The 15831-nt window shown below is 42.0% G+C and overlaps 1 protein-coding gene and 1 non-coding gene across 5 annotated transcripts in view; one reads left to right on the top strand and one right to left on the bottom strand.

The window, feature by feature from the left end:
• The window catches only part of DENND2B (DENN domain containing 2B), a 166256-nt gene that overhangs the window by 63016 nt on the left and 87409 nt on the right, over positions 1 to 15831 (top strand). The gene's annotated exons all lie outside the window — the stretch shown is intronic.
• TRNAR-CCU lies at positions 9315 to 9387 on the bottom strand. The gene has a single exon. It is a non-coding gene; the product is annotated as a tRNA-Arg (tRNA).

Here is a 15831-nt window from a genome sequence, read left to right as displayed (position 1 = left end):
TAGTGAAGTAGACTAATAAGGAAGCAGAAGGATAAACTACTTCAGACCAGCAAACACTCCTTAGCCCTGCAGGACCAGCTGCACGCAGACATACACTCCCTACCCCTAAGAAACTTAATAGTTTACCACATAAGACATACACAAGGTCCGTACACTACAGTGAGATTTATGCCACCAGCCAAGTGGCTCTGGGAAGAAAGGATTAATTCAGTCACAGGTGGGAAGACAGTGAGGAATATACAGGTAAAGTTTCACAAAGCTTCACATTTTGAAGTATGAATATACTTTTTTTTTTTTAAAGTTTGTTGCTTTTTGACACTATGAATAGTTATTATTTAAATGGCCAAGTCAAGGAGGGGCATTCCAGGTAAAGGGTTAGCATGTGCAAAGACACAAGAGTGAAGCAGTATATGCAAAGTCTATGTGCGCAAAGCTACTAATTGGTCATTTTTCTGCACACAGTAGGGAGAGTGAGCAGCGTTAAGATGAGACTAGGGCCAAAGAATGGATAAGTGAGCTAGAAGATAGAATGGTGGAAATAACTGTTGAAGAGCAGAATAAAGGGAAAAGAATTAAGGATAGTCTTAGAGACCTCTGGGACAATATTAAACACACCAACATTTGAATTTTAGGGATCCCAGAAGAAGAAGAGAAAAAGAAAGGATTTGAGAAGAATTTTGAGGTGATTATAGTCGAAAACTTCCCCAACATGGGAAGGGAAATAGTCAATCAAGTCCAAGAAGTGCAGAGTCCCATATAGGATAAACCTAAGGAGAAACATGCCAAGACACATACTACTCAGCCTAGCAAAGACTGAACAGAAAGAATATTAAAAGCAGCAAGAGAAAAGCAACAAGTAATATACAAAGGAAACCCCATATGATCAACAGCTGATCTTTCCGCAGAAACTCTGCAGGCCAGAAGGGAATGGCTGGATATAGTTAACGTACTGAAAGGAGAAGATGAAACTATAGAGACATATAGTATGAAAGGAAAAGATGAGACTATGGAGATAGGCCTCGGGGAATAGCTCTTGGAAGGCTAGATCTACCTCTGTGCACCAGATCACCCCAAAACATTGTGAATGTTTAAGCAATAATTTTATTATCCTCTCTCATGTTTTTAAGGGTCTTGCTTGGGGTCTTCTCATGTAATTTTTTTTCAGAAGGTGGTTGGGCTGGACTTAGTCAGAAGACTCAGTCACTCCTATGTTTGGTGTCTGAGAGGGGAAAACTCAAACAGCTGGGGCCACTCAGCTCTCTGGCTCCTACCACCCCATTTCCATTCCTGCTCCCTGTGGTCCCTCCAGCACGGTGGCTCAGGACTGGGAAGCCAGTGTCCTGAGAGACTGGTAGGGGTCACTGGCCCCATCCAAGCTAGCCTTGGAAGATCAGTACCTTCACATGGGCCCATTCTGTTCCTTGAGGTAGTTACTGAGGCCCTTCTGATTCAAGGAGAGAAATAGCAAACAACTGGTTAGCTGCTTCTAAAGTCACCACAATCATACAGATTAATTTGAATTTTATGGTGTAGGGCAGTTTTCCCCAGATTTTATTCATTGCTTACTGTCTTCACAGTATTATCATGACCTCTCCAAACTATTATTTATGTATTTAAGTCAGCTAACTTTCAAACTTAAATTTAAGAGGAAAAGTTATCTCACTTTTGTAAAGTGGAAAATCAATATAACTTGCCATGCACAGCAGATAAGTTTTAAAGTAAATATATGGAAGCAAAAAACAATGTTGAAAAAATTTTGCCAGATACTGCAGGCTGTGAATGTCTCCTCTCCTTCCCCCCAACCCCCAACCCTGCTTGCTGTTAAAGAAGCAAGTGGAGACTTGCTTCTTAATCTAGTGAGCTCTGAAAGACTTACAGAGTGAATGACTCGATCACCTTGTGATTTCATTCCATTTACTTCTGCGTAATATGATGTTGAGTTCCTGCCATGCAGTTCCTTACCACATTTTGGGAAGCATTGCTGTGAACAGTGGAGCTGCTAAAAGAATTTGAGCACTGGAGCAATATAGCTGCTAAATTTGCATTTTAGCAAGGTCACTTTGGCTGAATCATAGAGAGGAGATTTGAAGAAAGTAAAGCTGGGAGCAGGGAGATGGTTTTTGGAAAATTACTGCAGTAAGTCAAACAATCAGTAGTAAAATCTGAGTCAGAGAATGGTGGGGGAATAGAGGAGGTGAATATAAGACATTAAGGAGATGGAATCTGGAGGACTTGGTAATAGATTGAACTAGAGTAAGAAGGAGAATGTAAAGTCAAGGATGACGTGTAGAAATGGGTGGCGTTGTGGAAAAAAGTACAGGACGGGGAAGTGTTTTATTAGAGGTAGAGTGGGAAATGAGTCCAGTTTTAGGTATTCCTTTTTCTTAAGTATTTTTATCATGAATTTTTATGCCACTTTATGGATTTGTCTCATTGTTTCTTTGGGGTATAATCTAGATTCTTCCTCTTTCCCCTGTATTTTCTGTAAACTGTAAATTAGATATAGAGGTTTGGTTAAATTTAGGGTAAGCGTTTTTGGGGAAAAAACTATAAATTATGAAGCAAATCAGAGGCATATAACTTCTGGTTTCCTCACTATTATTGATGCTAAATTTGGTCACCGCTTAAGGTAGGGGCAGCCAAATTTCTCCATTGTAAAATTATAGCTTTTATTTTATAACTAGCAAATAATCTGTGGGTGACCTTTGGCACTACTCCCCATCAATCTTCAACTTAAGTGGTTTTATTTTTTGAACTTTTTATTATAGAAAATGTCAAACATACCAAAGTGGAGAAAATAGAAGACAAACACCCATGTATCCATCATCCATCTTCAACTGTTATCAGCATTTGGGCTAACTTGTTTTTCCTCTGTCCTTGTCCACTACCCTTCTTTTTTCTCCTGTGGATTTTTGCAAGTGAATTCCAAGGATTATACCGTTTCATCCATAAACACTTCAGAACATACCTGTCTCAAGAGACCTTTCAGACATGTTTAGCTGTATTGATTTCTGGCCAGCAGTTTTTAGTTGCCTTCACAAAAGATCAAGGAATACCGATGATTGAATTGATCCAGAATTAGGCTTTAAACTCGGTCCTTTGTATTCATGGGTTCTGCATCCATGGATTCATTCAACCACAGATGGAAAATATTAGGAGAAAAATTCTAGAAAGTTTCAAAAAGCAAAACTTGAATTTGCCACACACAGGCAACTGTTTACATAGCATTCACATTGTATTTACAATTATTTACACATCATTAACATAGTACTGGGGTATTGTAAGTAATCTAGAGATGATTTAAAGTACATGGGAGGGTATGTATAGGTTATATGTAAGTACTACATCGGCCACATGAGAGACTTGAGCATCTGTGGATTTTGTATCTGTGGTGGGTCCCTCTCTCACTGGGGCCAGAGTTTGAGGGTGTGATGGATCATGGATTCTTGCCTGGAAGGACAGAAGGTAAAGTCGGAAACAGGAGAAGGGCTCAAGGGAAGAAAGACCTGACCAAGGTCAAAGAGCAGTTGTTGAATAGTAGGAAGACTCAGAGATAGGCAGGAAGGGGAACTGTGGTCAGGGAGTAGGATTTTGGAGGACAAGATTGAGATGCGTTGTCTCAGACGATGCCAAGGTCTGAGGTTTGTCCGTAGGGATGGGTAACGAAAGTAAAATCAAAGTCAGGGGGTTGGTCATGAGACAGGGGTTTTGAGTGGCTCCATCCACATCAGTATTGATGTTGCCAGGGTGAAGAAAGGGCTGTTAGGGAGAGCCTGGTCTTTGTTAGGGCAGGAGATGGTGCATAGGTCTATGAAGAGTTGGAGGTTATAGGATAGTTGTTAGCTGAACAGCAGTCTATAGAGCAGATTGGAGGCACAGTTAGCAGAAGGCAAAGTGAAAAAAATGCAAAACCTCATTTTAAACAGCGTTTAAGTCTGTGTGATCTAGTACAGGGGTCCCCAGTCCTCAGGGCTGCGGACTGGTACCGGTCCACAGCCTGTTAGGAACCGGGCTGTACTGCTGGTGGTGAGTGGCTGGCCAGCGAGCAAAGCTTCGTCTGCTGTTCCCCATCGCTCGCATTACTGCCTGAACCATCCTCATCCCTCTTGACAAAGGGCTTGGGGCCTGCTGCTCTAGTAGACATTGCTGTCCACTGGTTGAGGTGGAAGGAAACTAATGGGGTGGGAATTAATAACTCACAGGAAAAGAAGTATGATATGTGGGTGGCGGTTGAAGCAGGAGCCCTCCAGAGGAGACACTCTGGATCACCAAAGCAGTGCTGATATTAGGGCCGTTGTCCACTGAGTCCCTGCTCTGGTTTATCCCTAACAGATCCCTTTGTGAAGTAGCCCTTGGTGCCTTTTGATTGAGTCTTACTTAGCTAGTCTTTGTGCAGATTTGTGTTGCATGCTTTCAGTTCAGTGCAGTTGCTCAGTCGTGTCTGACTCTTTGCGACCCCATGGACTGCAGCACGCCAGGCTTCCCTGTCCATCACCAACTCCCAGAGCTTGCTCAAACTCATGTCCATTGTGTCGGTGATGCTGTCCGTTACATTTTGCTTATAGAATTTGGGTGGGGGCAGGTAGGGGGGTGCGTTTTCTTGCTGCTGGTGACCACCAGCCTCTTAAACTTCTAGAAAGCCATTCATGCCTGAGGACTAGAGGTGGAGGGTCCTTTTTTCTGTCCTTGGCTATTCTGAACTTTGTCTCTGATATACCAGGGAGAGCACATTTATCTCCCCTAGGTTATGGCCATCAAGGTTATAGGAAAGAACCGTATTGTGAGTTTCAGAGTTTTGAAGAACTTTGAGCTAAAGTCATGGACTTGTGGGGGCCTCCCTGGCAGTACAGTGGTTAATATTTCACCTTCCTTGCAGGGGTGTGGGTTTGGTCCCTGGTTGGGGAGCCTTGTGGCCAAAAATCCAAAACATAAAAAAGAAGCAGTATTGTAATAAATTCAATAAAGGCTTAAAAATAAAAAAGAGTCATGGATTTGTGGAGGAGTCAGAAATGAAAACTCAACACCATGATTCCTCCTGGCAAAGATAATGTATCTTGAAATTGTGCTTTTAGGAAGGTCATCACAGGAGAGAAGTTTGGGAGGGAAGGCCGACTCTGTGTGACCCCAGAGACAGCAGCCCACCAGGCTCCCCCGTCCCTGGGATTCTCCAGGCAAGAACACTGGAGTGGGTTGCCATTTCCTTCTCCGAAAGAATGCCTAGCTGACTTAATACCAGCATCTCCTTAATTCCAAAACAAGCTGAATGTGTCCCCAGGGGAGGCTAAAAGTGGGATGACTTCTCACTATCTTGCCAAACACCTATGTTTAAGGGAGTAATTGGACCACATGCATCCTTGGCTTAATGAGTTTTAATGTTGAGAGAAAAGTTTTCCTGTTGGAGTGTTCTTGGAGTTCACTTCCTGCTGACGACTGGTGTGCGTGTGTGTGCGTGTGTGCGTGTGTGTGCATGTGTCAGCAGAGATGTCAGCCTGGCTTTCTACATCTCCTGGAGGATAAGGATAGTTATTTACATTTAAATAATAACTTACAGCATATAAAATATTTTTATGTACTCTCTTTCATTGGTTTTATATTCTGTCTTTCACAAGAAGAATTAAGGTGGCTAGCTACAGAAGACATAATAAAAACAGCACCTGACTGTACTTTTCATGAGATAGTGGGAGAAACAGGAACTTTAGTTAGACCTAATTTGAATTCTGGGTTTTCCTTTTACTAGCTGTATGACGCTGGGCTGTAGTTTTCTTGTTGGTAAAACAGAATTGATAACGTTTACCTCCTAGGGTTGTTTTGGCACCTTAATTAACATAGTTAACGCTTGGGGACAGTGCTTGGCACACAGTGGATGATGCATGAAGGGAGGTTTCTGTAATGTGGAAACAGATCATCAACATCAAAGAAAAGAAGAGCATCCTAATCTTGAGGGTCCTAATCTTGTTCATTAAGATCGTTGCTATGAATGGCCTTGCAGTTTGACTCCTCGTTCTTTGGCAGTCTGGGAAACTGACCTTTTGACATCTTACCATAAAGTAAGAGGCAGACAAGGTCTTATATTTTAGTGAAATGTTTTTTTTAATTTATAGAGAAATTTTGTATGTGGATGTATTTGTTGGAGATGCTGAATGATACAAAAGATAATGATCCTTACCATTTTTAAATTGAGAGGTATGTTTTTATTTTTTTTCCTTATTTTTACAACCACAGGCTATTTTTTTTTTTTTTTACTGTTTGTATGACAAACACTTGTGTGATTTCAGTTTCCAATAATTCTCATATAGTGACTGCTGATAAAATACAAATGGGTTACATGAGATTGCAGCTCAGTGAAAACCACCCTGTAAGGAGCTGAGCTAATTGTGTATGTATATAGCTTTCCAGTGATCTGATAGAAACATGGAGCTTAAAATACCCAGGGGTGTGGCTATTCATCACACCCCCTTAGATGGTCTTTAAATATCACTTTTTAAGAGTTTCTAAGAGTTGGACAGGAATCAGTTCAAGCCCCTGACTTCTATATTCTTGACTTACTTCCAAATGGAAGCAGATGTGTGGTGTTTGGAAAACAGATGCAAGGGTTGACTTCCTATAAGACAGAGCCATACAACTTACGCTCTTGCCTGTATTAAGATATTATTTCGTTTAATTTTTATAATAGCCCCGGGAGGGAATGGGACTGACCAAATGTTTAATTCCCTCTGAAGTACCAGGTCTTGGGCTTTTCCTGTATTTACAAATGAGAGGCTGACTCAAAGTCTTGAGAGATCAGGTGAACAAGCCCATTGTCTTTTTCCCTTCTCTTCCTCATCTCCTGAGTCATAAATGCTAGATAGGGGATTGTCCTTTGCTTTATCTCTGTGACTTTTACTGATCTGGAAATCACTGTCATCATTTTTAGATAATACCAGTACTGGGCAGTTGCGGAATGAAGCTCACATCACAACAAATCATGGGGTTATCGTGACCAGGGAGAGATTCTAGTTGGGAGTGGGTGACTTTTGCAGAAGCTGAAAAACACCACCAGGGCAGACAGGTGACTGCCTTCCGCATGCAGGAAGTACCCCTTACTCTGTGTCACCCTTGTTGGTCAGAGGTAGAAAGAGGGGAACTTGAACCACAGAAGATTTTGCATGTGTGTTCTTTTATCCTCTTTTCCTCTTTGCAGCAGTGATCCTAGAAACCAGGAAAAACAGCTGTGATCACCATCAATTATTTATGTATCTATTTATTTTTACTGAAGTATAATTGATTTACAATGTTGTGTTAGTTTCTGGGGTACAGAAAAGTGATTGAGTATATACATACTGAGAAGTGGTTCAGAGTGATTGAGACTTCATATATTATATCGTCTTTTTTGTGTTCTTTTCCATTATGGTTTATTATAGGATGTTGAATGTAGTTCCCTGTGCTACACAGCAGAACCTTGTTGTTTATCCATCCTGTGTATAATAGTTTGCCTCTGCTGGTCCCAACGCCTGATCCTTCCCTCCCCAGCCGCTCATGCCCCTTGGCAAACACAAGCCTGTTCTCTATATATCTGTGAGTTTGTTATGTTTTGTAGGTGTGTTGGTTTGTGCTGTATTTTAGATTCCACATGTCAGTGATATCACATGGTATTTGTCTTTCTCTGTCTGACTTACTTCACTTAGTATGATCATCTCTAGATCCACCCATATTGCAACAAATGGCATTATTTCATTCTTTTTTATGACTGAGTAATATTCCATTATATATATATATATATATATATATATATATATATGCGCATGACACATCTTCTTTATCCGTTTGTCTGTTGATGGACCCTTAGGTTGCTTCTGTGTCTTCAGTTCAGTTCAGTCGCTCAGTCGTGTCCGACTGTTTGCGACCCCATGGATTGCAGCACACCAGGCCTCCCTGTCCATCACCAACTCCTGGAGTTTACTCAAACTCATGTCCATTGAGTCAGGGATCCCATCCAACCATCTTATCCTCTGTCGTTCCCTTCTCCTCTCGCCTTCAGTCTTTCCTTGCATCAGGGTCTTTTCAAATGAGTCAGCTTTTTGCATCAGGTGGCCAGAGTATTGGAGCTTCAGCTTCAGCATCAGTCCTTCTTACCTATTGTGTATAGTGCTGCTGTGAACATTGGGATGCGTCTATCTTTTTGAATTATAGTTTTCTCTGAATATATGCCCAGGAGTGGGATTGCTGGATCATATGACAACTCTGTTTTTAGTTTTTTTTTTTTTAAATCATTTATTTATTTTAATTTGGCTGCACTGGGTCTTAGTTGCTGCATGTGGGATCTAGCTCCTTGTCCAGGGATCGAACCCAGGCCCCCTGCATTGGGAGCGCAGAGTCTTAGCCACTGGACCACCAGGGAAGTCCCTGTTTTTAGTTTTTTAAGGAACCTCTCTACTATTCTCCATAGTGGCTGCACTAATTTACATTCTCACCAATTGTATAGGAGGATTTCCTTTCCTCCGCATCCTTTCCAGCATTTTAATTTGTAGACTTTTAAATGATAGCTATTCTGATCTGTGTGAGTTGGTACCTCATTGTAGTTGTATACAGTCAGTTCTTAATTGAAAGACATGCTGATGATGGTTTTTCATTGGCATAGCCCAAATTCAGAATTTGGGGACTGGGTGGAAAGCTTGACTGCTGTGGAAATACAGGCAGCTGACTCCTTGGATGAAACCCACAGCGTGTGCCAGCGCAAAGAGTGGCTTCATTTCACCATATACTCCTGGAGTCTCAGAGGTTGTACCTTGCCATGCCATGCTTTCTTAACAGCGACTTGACCCTCTGGGGGCTTATGTGATGGAGGTACTGCACCCAGAAGGAAGATACACATAGCAAGAGAATGTCTGTGTCGGTTCATAGATGCTCTGTGGCCAGTCCCTTTTTGGTTGGTTTAGGGTGTAGATGGTTCACGTTTGCCTATATGCAAGACTGGCTTGTGATTACCACCTTGCCCACCAGCCCGCTTTTCTCATTCTCTTCCTTGAGGCTTCCTTGCCTTTCTCACTAATTTTAGAGAAATAGAATTGCTGGTTATGCAGACAAGACCAAGGTCAGGCCACTGTGAGGCCATTGCTTTTGTTGCCTCAGTCAACCTCCTCATCACAGATAATTCAGTCATGACTGGGTATGTCCTTAAAGCTGAGGGGGTATGAGGGGTGGGAGTGTGGGTGAGTTGAATAAAGGAAAGATAGTTTGGGCTGAAAACTCCACTTTCAGGGATCTGTTCTTTTTTTTTTTTTTTTTTTAATTATTTATTTAGCTGTGCTGTGTCTTGGTTGTTGTATGTGATCTAGTTCCCTGACCAGGAATTGAACCCAGGCCCCCTGCATTAGGAGTGCAGAGTCTTAGCCACTGGACCATCAGGCAAGTCCCTGGGGATCTGTTCTTATGATGGACTTTATACCCAGGAAGCTTAGCCAAGAATCTTCTTTCCATTAATCGAGCTACACCAAAAGAAGCTAGTTTCCATACCAGATTCAGAAACTGAAATAGAGAATGAATAATTATCAACATTTTGTGTAGAATTTGGGAACTGTTAGTTTTCTTTGACATACACTCTCTGCCCTTCAGTTACAAAGAGCTATCCCCAGCTGCCCACCTACCTCTTACCTTCTTCCTCTTCTTACCGAAGATTCTTACCCTGGATGAAAACATCTGAGGCCTGCTCTCTCAACCCATTCACTTTTATAGAGCTTTTGTTACATTTCTGTCTTCAATATCTCCTTTTTTTTCTCCTAGTCTCTTGAATTATTCCAGGTAAAATCCCCCTTCTATTGACAGACCCATCTCCTTCTTCCTTTTTCTATTCTTTTGTGCAAAATTAACTTTATTGATTTTTTAAAATAATAAAAGAAATGCATGTTCATTGCAGAATATTTTACATAATAAAAAAAATTAGGAAGAAAGTAAAAATCACATATCCTTTTACCAGAGATAGCATAATTTAATTTTTTGGTGTATATCCTTTTGGATCTTTTTTCTTACATGTTCTAGATATACTTTTTCAGAATATAAACATAGCATTGTTATTTGCTTCCTTCTTTGACTAATAATTGGAGAAGGAAATGGCATGCCACTCCAGTATTCCTGCCTGGAGAATCTCATGGACAGAGGAGCTTGGCAGGGGATCGCAAAGAGTCGGACACAGCTGAGCAACTAACATTTGACTAATAATATTACGTGGGCATCTTCCAGGGACATAGACAGAGCTACTTTGTAATGTTTAATGCTCCATAGAGAATTCCATTGTATGGATGAATCAGTATTTATTTAATCTCCTGACAGTGGACTTTAGGGTTATTTCTTTTATTTTGCTATTCAAAGCTACGCTGGGGCTTCCCCTGGGGCTCAGTGGTAAAGAATTTGCAGGAGGCATGGGTTCAGTCCCTGGTTCGGGATGATCCCACATGTCTTGGAGCAACTGAGACTGTGCGCCCCAACTCCTGAGCCTGTGCTCTAGAGCCTGGGAACTGCAACCATTTGAGCCCACGTGCCACAACTACCGAAGCCTGAGCGCCCTAGAGCCTGTGCTCTACAACAACAGAAGCCACCACAATGAGGAGCCCATGTACTTCAACTAGAGAAAAGCCCGCATAGCAGTGAAGACCCAGCACAGCTAAAAATAAGACATAAAGAAATAGAATTATTTTTAAAAAAGCTATGTGGTAGTAAATGTCTAAATATCTATCCCTATTTGTATAACTTCAGGATAAATTTCTAGAAATGGAATTGCTATATCAAATAGTATATAATGTACATGAACTATTTAATAACATCTTTAAAATTTTAAGTATATTTTAAGCAAAAGAAAAAAATTGATATAATAAAAACCTGTGCACCCATCACCCAAATTTAATAGACTTAACATTTTATCATATTTGCTTCAGGTCTCTTATTTAAAAATTTTTTAATATGACAGATACGATTAAGCTTTCCCCAGTCCTTTTCTCTCAGAAATTGATATGCCTCATTCCCATGCGTATCTTATCCTTTATATGTATATATATGTTCATAATTAATGTATAGTATGGTGTGTTTTAACGTTTTATACACATGACACCATTCCAACATGCAGCCTTTGGCAGCCTGGTTTATTTCATTTACTATTGTTTTTGAAAAGTATGCATATATAAAATGATTGTTTAATTGGTATATGATGTGCCATTGCATGATAGAGAGAGATGAGTAAAGTCTTTCCACTTTTTGTGTGTTACAAACAATGCTGTGATGAGCAGCCTCATACAAGGAATGCACAAGAGTTTATGTACACCAGCCACCTGTAGTGGGTATGTGATTCTTCAGCGTTGTTAGGTTGTAGCAGATTGCTGTTGATAGTGATTGTATGCATTTCCAGCAATGTATATAGATTTTCATTTCCCTAAATTTTTGCTAACACTTGGAGATTCTGTACTTCTCAGTATTTTCCAATCTAATTAATATGAAATAATATCACATTGCTTTAATATGCATTTTCCTGACTTCAGAGAGATTGAGCATTGTTCCATATTTTATTGGTTATTTGGGTTTCCTTTCCTTTGAATTGTCTATTCATATCTTTAATACCTGTTTTTCAGTTGGGTTATTTACCTTTTTCCTATTGATTTTCGAAGTTAATGTGTTCTCATTTTTAGTCTTTTGTATGCTTTGCAGTAATTTCTTCCTGGCTGTGGCTTGTCTTTTAACTTTATGTAGGGTATCATTGTGAGTGTGTATTTATCAGAGTTTATGTAATCCTAAATTGTCCTCCAGAAAAGTTGTGCTGGTTTCCAGTACCTCCACCAGGTTCTGAGAGTGCTCCCGTTCGCCACCCTCTGCCTGACTCTGGGATTAGTTTTATCATTTGATTGCCTGATCTGATAGACAAAAAGTGGTATTGCCTCTTGTTTTCTACCTTTTCTTTGAGCCTTCCCACTTGAAACCTGGCTTTTCCCTGAAAATTTAACTTCCTTTGTGACCCTCTCTAATGAAGCAACTTCCTCTCCTCCACTGACTTTCACTGTCTACTCCTGACCTTAATTCCAGCCCTGCCTGGCAACCTTTTCCACTGGAAGTCAGTCTCTCCCTTCACACATATCTCCTGTCCTCCTTGGTGCTCACTGCCTCTTGCCTTCCACGTTAGTTGCTTACAAGCTTCTTCACAGGTCTCCTGTCTGCTATAATAGGACTTGGGACTTCATGCTGAGAATCCTTCAGTGCTCTGGCATCAGAGTCCCTCAGTCTTTTCAACTCTTAAGACTGTATTTTCATTCCTCTTAAGGTGCTCATAGCCCTGGCCTCATCACTTGGAGCTATTCCACTTTCAGGATCCTAAACTCTGAAATTCCTGCTCCTCCCCAAGCCTCTGAATACTTACAGCTCTTTTGGGGCTCCCTCTGGCCCTTGCCCCACCCTTAGGACTGCCCGCTTATTGTTCTGTCAGCCTGAACCTCAAAGACAAGAATTCCAGGCATGTAATTGATTACCTGAGCCTCCTCCCTCTTATCCTCACTACGGTCAGTCTTCAGTCCTGGTGGACTACAAAAACAGACTTCTGCTATAGCCTCTTGATTTCTTTCTTTTTTTTTTTAACGTTTTATTTTATATTGGCGTATAATTGATTAGCAATATTGTGATAGTTTCAGGTTTATAGCAAAGTGATTCAGTTGTACATTTTCCCATTTGGTTTGTTACATAACATTGAGCAGAGTTTCTTATGCTATTCAGTAGGTCCTTCTTGGTTATCCATTTTAAATACACTGAGCCACAGGGGAAACCCCAACATAGCTTTGAACAGCAAAATTAAAGAAATAACTCAAAACTCTAGGTCCATCCATGTTGCAGCAGATGTATAGCCCCTAGATTTCTGCGTGTGGCTTCATCTTTCAGAAGCAGTTCCTGACCCATTATTCCTTTCTCAGAATAGTTCGTTGATTTCCCAGAGAAAAGATCCTTGATTTGGTTCTCAAAGGCCTCTGAGATCTGGGATTTCCCTGTTTCCAGCTCTCCTCCCTGGTGTACTTGCCGATAAGTTCCCATCAGACTGAACATCTTATTGTCCTTTGTATGTCTTCTACTTTGCTGCCTCTAAGGCTTTGCTTATATAGTCCCATCTGCCCAGGGTCACCCCTCTATCCTTTTGCTGTTTGATCTTCCAGGACCAGTGCAAGGGCAGCCTTCTCTATGAACCCTTTCGGCTTCTTTCACTGGAAATGAGCCCCCTCTACATTTCCGCAGCCTTTATGTCTCCACTGGCACTTAAAATAGTCTTCCTGGCATTTGTTGTATTTATGTGTCTTTTGTATCCACCTTACTGGAATGTCAGCTCTTTGTGGATGGCCCCATGCTTGATGGATTTTGGTGTCCCAACCAGCACTAAGTACATTAGTTAACACGTGGTTGGTCTTCAGTATATATTAGTTGAATGTAGGAATGATTGTAAGTGTGAATGGAAAGAGGAGAGACTGTTGTCATGACAAACCAGAGATTGTACTTAAAATTTCATCCCCCTTCTCCTGCTCTCGAGTGAAGAATCAGACTTAGCTTGACCTGGCCCAGAAGAACAGTAGACCCAGCTCCTGACCCATTGAAGCTTGTCCTGTTGAGGAGGCAGGATCCTTGAGTACCAAGAATTCCACCTAGGTGTTTTCAGTTTTAGGGAGTTGGGCTGGCTGTGTTCTGTGCACTCTAGGCGAGAGGATTTCAGGGGAGTGCAGAAAAAGGAAGCATCGAGCGTGCTCTTGGCAGAGGCAGGAGCAGAGGAACAACAGGGTATGATGACCCTGAGGGGAGCGTTTTATTTTTGTTGTCAGGCTATTCTCTTTCCTCCTTACTTCCCAGGGCTGCCATTCTTCCTGCCTTGGGACCTTGAGTCATAGTCTGACTCTAAATCTCAAACAACCTTTCGTCTCATTCTGTCCAACTACTCTTTGTCCTTTAAAACTTGTTTCTTTTTTCGTCTCCCACAGAAATCCTTTCATGAGCCCCTCCACTCCCACCCGCTGTGCTTTTGAGCACTTTTAGTCTGGAACTCACATTTGAATTATTTCCTATTATGTCTTGCTTCCCTGAGTTAGACTGTGAGCTCCTTGAGTTCAGGAATCACATCTCATGTTTATTTGCTCTCTGCTAAGAACAAAGCAGTGATCAGTGACTACTGTTGATTTTATTGAGGAGGTTGATACTAGAACTTGGAAGTTTATCAGTTGCAGAAAAACTGAAGATGGTAATGGATATGAAGGTAAAACTTGGCCTTGGTCGCTTCTCTAGAGTCTGGATCAGGGGAGTCAATGCCTGTGCATCTTTACAGTCTCCTGGTGTACAAGGGAGGAGGGTGGGCTTCCTGAATTCTGGCTTTTGGAGGTCTGCCTTCCAGCAGTAGTCAGCATGGAGGCAGGTCAGGTGTTCAGGGTATGGCTTCCAGGGGAGAAGAGGGAGGGTGAGTGGTTGGGGCCCCACACTGCTGTGATTGACTTGGGGGTGAACAAGCTCCATGCTAGCCCCCCTGGTACGAGGGAGCTGTCAGCCCACATGGTTGATTGGAGCTCGAAGGATCCCTTATAGTCTCTTCCCTGAGCTGGAAGCAGGACGTGGAGCAGCAGGCCAGTTGGCTGGTTTGCCTTTTCTGCCTTAAAGTACTTTGTTTCTGTTGCTAACAACAGACATGGGTAGTGTAAATAAAGTGCAGACACATAGACACATATGTGGAGACTGAAAATTGGAGTTGTCAAGGACAGGGGAGGGGCTGAGTGAAGGGGGACTGGAAATGTGTAGCTAAGTCTCTAAAGATGCGTAGTGTGCCCTGGACCCTCCTCCCTTCAGCCTTTAGCAATGGACTGCCCTTAGAGGGCAGGCTGGGAGGTCAAGAACTATATAAGCAAAGTCTTAGAGGCAAGAAAGTAGAAGACATAATTCTGGATGCCACAGGTTTCAGAGACTTGCTTGTTTCAGTTGAATATAGCTTTGCTCAGGCACACACACCTTTGAGCTAGTTGCTAGTGATCCTCGAGGGCTGATGGCGGCAGCTTCTTCCTTCCGTCCTGCCTTTTCTGAAAGGCTTTGCTCGTTAATCCCTTGTTGCACCCACAAGTGGTGTACATGGATCAGCAGCAGCCGTGGCTTTTCTGGCAGCCGTGACCTGTCAGAGCCCCCTGAGGTTTGCACACCCAAACACATGACTGGTGTTTTGGTGAGCTTCCTTAGAATGGTTCCTGATGCCAGTTCAGCCTGGCTAGGAAGAGTGATCTTACTAGCTGGAGCCTGAATCGTTAGCTGTTGCAAGAAGTAAAAGTTGAGTCTCATGTGAGAGGAGCTTCTTTGGAGACATGAGGTGTAGATGGACTGTGATGAGGACGGGTGAGGAGGAAGACTGTGAGTTTCTCCTGCTGGAACTGTAAATTGGGGCAGTTTGGTATTCTCTCTTCCTTCCTCCTTGAGTCTAAGAGGATGTCTGGAGAGCCTCTCCTGTTTCTGATTGAGGTGGAAAGAGCTGCTGCGTTGATATGATATGTCATGTGGAGTTACTCCATTTGTTACTGCAGAAGTTAAAGGACCAGGGTACATGTGAATAGGTTACCTATTTTTACAATTGAGAAGGAATGTGGGATTATTCCTATAATGATAGCAATCTTACTCCCATTCAGTAACCTTTCTAGAACAGGAGAGAGAGGAGTGAAGTTATTATTAGGGTCTGAGAATTGCACACCACCCTGGAGTGCCTAAGGGGTTGCCCCCCACTGGCCCCCAGTAGCTATGCAGTCACAGTGATGCAAAGTCTGGGAACTCCTAAGGAAAGGGTTGGTTGCTTTCTTTCTTTTCCCTGGCTTAGGGTAAGGC

Source organism: Bubalus bubalis, chromosome 16 (genome assembly GCF_019923935.1).
Source record: "Bubalus bubalis isolate 160015118507 breed Murrah chromosome 16, NDDB_SH_1, whole genome shotgun sequence".
In the NCBI taxonomy this organism is placed as follows: Eukaryota; Metazoa; Chordata; class Mammalia; order Artiodactyla; family Bovidae; genus Bubalus; species Bubalus bubalis.
The sequence above is the reverse complement of the archived record's forward strand: the minus strand, read 5'-3'. Positions and strand labels throughout refer to the sequence as shown.